The following is a 4,847-nucleotide window of genomic DNA, read 5'->3' as shown; positions in this document are numbered from 1 at the left end:
TGGGTGGTCAAAAGTTCTGTCCTGTCCCAGATCCACCCTTCTGAATCCTCCATTGGAATTTCAGGATCTGAGTGAAGGAAAATATGTCACAAGACACAATTTTCCTCATTTGCATGGCATCATAATATGCACACACCCCCATCATGATCGGAACTTCTGATGGGCATCAAAGAGGCAAGGAGACCTACTCCAAATTCTGCCCCACCTGCCCAGAAAGTGCTCCATTTACAGCCCTAGGGCCATGGAATTCCAGGGCCATTCAGCCTAATTTCCACATCTACACTGGAGATTATAATACAGGCTGTGCTGCACAAATCGAATCCCATAAATAGCCTCACACAGGCGGAGCTCTATGATATTGTTCGGTTTAATCTTACCTGCCAGTGCCACAGGCCTTGAAATGTAATTGTCAGAGGGGTTGTGAGGTCATCAATACTTGAACTCCCCACTTTAACTCGAACGTTGGGTGAAACAGGGTTCCTCTCCTGACCCTATAACAACACCAAAAATTAATTACTGTAAATCTACTTAGGATTTACATCACACACAGAAACATTTCAATGGTGTTAATTTGTGTGGTGATGGTGAGAACTGCAGGTTTTTCTCATTGCAACAAATATTTTCTATGGGGCTGAAATTCCAGGAGGCCGCCTTGCTGGCAGAAGTGCAGTGAACCACAACTCGAAGCCACCCAAGAAACCTTCCGTAGACCCTGTCCCAAATTGCGGTGATGGGGTCATTAACATGTAAAAGCACATCAGTGACACCCACCCCTGGGGGGCAGAATGTCAGAGTGACACCATGTCCAGACACAGGTCTAGAAATTCGGGCGCGCACATTTTGGGACGTGGGGACGTAAGATATGTGGCCTGTGCCTTTATGGTGAGGCCCGATTCGACCCCCCCGATATTGGGTCTTGGGCCTCATGACAACGGAGCCAACGTGGATCAAGTTACCCGGCGGAGAGGAGACCAAGATTGGGCCGTTGGTAGTGTTGCAGCGGCGCTCAGGCAAGAGAAGCCGGGGGGTCGAGGTCGGAGGCTGCGGGGGGGAAGGACAGGAGGTCGGTGGTCAGAGGATTGGGGGTCGGCAGAGGATTGGAAGCTGGGAGGGAAGGATCGGAGGCCGGGGTCGAGAGAATCAGGGGTTAGAAGCGGAGGCCGAGGATTGGGGAGAGGTCGGGAGTGGCAGCAATTGCGGGAGGAGGGAGGGGCGCCAATTGTGGGGGAGGGAGCAGCAGCGAACTTTCATTAAATGTGGGCTCCATATTCAGGTAAGTAAATGTGAAAACCTGACCTTTTCGTGTCGCAGGCGATCCCAAGCTCTGGGTTTACTGAGCGCAGCCGGCGCTGGCTGCTTCAGGGCAAACCAATCTTGAAGTGGAGGCCTCAAACAGGTGTTAGGCCCCTTATTTACATATAAAAGGGATCTAACTAAAAAACAAACTAACTACTGGTCAACTAAAAAGGGCGCACTTATTGCCCGCCATATTGGGGGATTTGTGGGCCAATTAGAGCCCGAAAAACGGGTGCAGCGTGGCCAAATTTATAGGCCAGAGAGGCCTGACTCAATTATTCCCAAAGGAGCTGTCTGGCCATCTCTCGAAGGTGATCAATCCCCAATATGATCGATTACCTGCTTCCCTGCTACATTTTGGATGAGTGGAAGATCGCCCTCTCTGTCTCCCACGAGAATTGTGTCACTGGGTTACCGTTATTGGGAGGGATGAAACTGCAGTGTTTATACAGCCTTTAAAAGGCAGCAACTAATTAGAGGGGTTCATCACTTTTTGAGCGGCAGGATGCACAACTGCTAGAACAGCAGCCCTGCAGGAGGCCAGCAGCACTAAGGGCTCCCAGACTGTCTGATGATTCCATGCAGGTGTTGCTGGCTGACAAGGGATCGACTGTTGAGCACCGAGGGTAGGAAGCCCCATAAGTGGTTCAGGCTGTATGAACGAGTTTGCTGAGGCAGTCAGTGAAATCTCCACCGCTCCAAGAACTGCCACACAGTGCAGGAAGAGGTTCAATCACCTCACAAGGGGGGCCAAGATAAGTCAAGGAACTGTTGTCAATCCACATCCAGTACCATTGATAGAGAGTTCACTCATCTCCTTATGTCACTGTCATCACCTGGGTAACCTCTTCAAACATTCAAGCACCATCTGAACTCACAGCCACTCTGTCAACTCTGCCTTCCACAAGGAATTCTGCTAGTCTTCAAGGACTATTCATTTAAAGGGACAATGCATAAGAACATAAGAAATAGGAGCAGGACGTGACATCTTACCTGTGCAAGCACCAGCACAGAGACACTCACTTGGGAGAAAGTAATTAATGAGTCAGAAGGGATTTGAGTGAATGAAACACTGAGCACTTGTGAGCATGAGAACCTGGAAGATGAAGGGAGGGAGGGAGCCATTTTGCCACTGAGCAGAAAAACAACTACCCTCAGCTGAGGAGCCTAAGGATCCAGATCTCAGGTCTCAATATTTAAAAGAGCTATGATTTGGGAGCATTGAAATCATGTGCAGACAGTGGAGACGGTGAAGAAGTGAGAGGAGTTCACCACAAACATCCGCAACACAACGCAGGAAGGTTCTCACAATATGCAGAACATCCTGGAGACAGTGACAGTCATTGGGACTTTTGTATTAACAAGGCATCTGGAGGAAGTAGTAAAGACTGGTGGCTTCCGCTGTGGCAGCTACCAATGCTTCAATAGATGCCTTGAGGGCCAGCCTGACCGCTACTTTTACACAGGACTCCCAAGGCCTGATTGGGGATATTTGGTCTGTAATGACACCAACCAGCAGCAACTCCGGGTCTGTGCCCAGCACCAGTGAGAAAAAGTGGTCACAGATGCTGCTGTCTCCCTGGAGAGTGGCAATGAACCTGCTTTCTTAAGGCCCCCTCCAATACCAGCACATGAAGGAGCTTCAGAGTAGGGCCTGGTACATCTCGTTACTCAAGAGAAAGGCTGCCAGAAGCTGGTCGCTTTGGGACAGCTGCTTCGCTAAGATGAGAATCACCTCAGACTTCTAAGGCTCCAGGGGAACCATCCCAACGCCCATCACTCAACCTCTTCTCACTCAGGGAGCACCTCATAGAAGTAATAGACTAGGAGCTACAGCAAGTTAGTTAGTGGGCACAGGGTAGACCCAGTGTGAAGATGTAGTTGTAGATAGGATGAATGCATTTGTGGGCATCTTTGGAGGAATGTTGTTCTGTAAAGTAATCACGGCTTGACCACATAGAATTCTGAGTTCATCTCTGCGTGTGTTTGCAATTTCTGGTAACTGAGTGATGGCAGGGGAAATGTAAACTGCTGTCTTAGGAAGGTAAGAGCTGTAGTCTTTGATCATGAGGGACTCTGACAGTGTGGTGGGGAGAACAGGAAGATATGAAATGACCTTTATTTGTTGTGTCAACTTTTATTTATTGATAGGACTGGCTACAGATTGTGTGCAACTTTCTCTGTCTGCTGGCTGTCCCCTTCCATGTCCTCCCCTTCCTGTGCACCCTCCTCATGCTATGAATAGAGAGGACCTTCTCCCCATCTTCATCACCTTCTGTAAGCAGCAAGCCTTTCTTCATTGCGATGGAGCAAGATACAATGGCCCCGATATTAACGCGGAGACGGGGATGGAGCCGGGGGGCGGTAGCGGGAGAGAAATGCGTAACATCGTGGGACACTTTGGAGTGTCCGATTTCAACGGGGATGCCTCATTATCATTTTATTGGATTTCATGTCTCCACTACGTGTGAGCGGGCGTGACGTGCACCCACATGACGCGATTTCACCTCGACTATTTAAAGGTCCAATTCACAGCTGCCATGGAGGAGGAAGTCTGGAGATTGATAGTGAGATATTTGAAGGAGAAAACTGAGGGACATGTCTGTCAAGGGAGCAAAGGCTGCACCCAGGTTCAGTGAGTCATCTCTGGATGTTCTGCTGGGTGCAGTAGGGGCTAGGAGGAAGGTCCTCTTTCCAAGCAATGGAAAAAAGAAACCTGGTGCCACGGCTAACAAGGGATGGCTGGAGTTGACCCAGGAAGTGAGCAGCAGGAATGTGACCATGAGGATCTGGATCCAGTGCAGGAAGCGTTTCAATGACCTAACCAGGAAAGAAGAGCAAAGTTGCAGATTTACCTACATCCTGTAGGTCACCCCCTCTCACTCTGTCTTGTCAAGTGCACTCCATTCAAATCACTCCTCACACCCACTTCACTTTCAGCAGCACCCATCATTCCATTTCAATGCATATCCTCATCTCCCCCTTGCTACATCCACCACTGCTACTCACCCCAATCCTCATGTAACCTGATAACACCTCAGTGAGCTCTCCCGATTCTCAGCACACATTCTAAACTGGCACTGTCAACACGTTCCTCAAATGCATGCCAGTGCCACTTGTGCTGCATCTGCCTGATTGTCACCCTCGCCGAATGCACTGCATCCATTGGATGTACACATGCATCAGAGCCAATTATAGATCTGTCGGGCCACCCTTGCAGGTGAAGAGAGCAGTGAAAGGCAGGCAGAGGACGGGGAGGCAGATCCTCACAGATCATGGAACTTTACCCGGCAGAGGAGGCGGCTTTGGAGATTAGCAGCATATCTACCTCCCTAAGCATCAGAGATGGCGAGATTGATATTGCACTGCAGCAGGGTGACAGCATTAATCTCTCACACCCACATCTCCTACAAGACAGATAGGTGGGATTTCACCCAGTAAATCGCATGGGAGCATGAGCAGAGAGTGGTGGCAGGGACAGGTGTGGAGAGTCCATGTCAGAGGGCACCATCCTCTCCAAGCTCTGCTCAGCTGGACAGAGATGATGAACC

The sequence above is a fragment of the Heptranchias perlo genome, chromosome 16 (genome assembly GCF_035084215.1).
Source record: "Heptranchias perlo isolate sHepPer1 chromosome 16, sHepPer1.hap1, whole genome shotgun sequence".
NCBI classification, from domain to species: domain Eukaryota; kingdom Metazoa; phylum Chordata; class Chondrichthyes; order Hexanchiformes; family Hexanchidae; genus Heptranchias; species Heptranchias perlo.
This window is presented reverse-complemented; position numbering follows the sequence as displayed.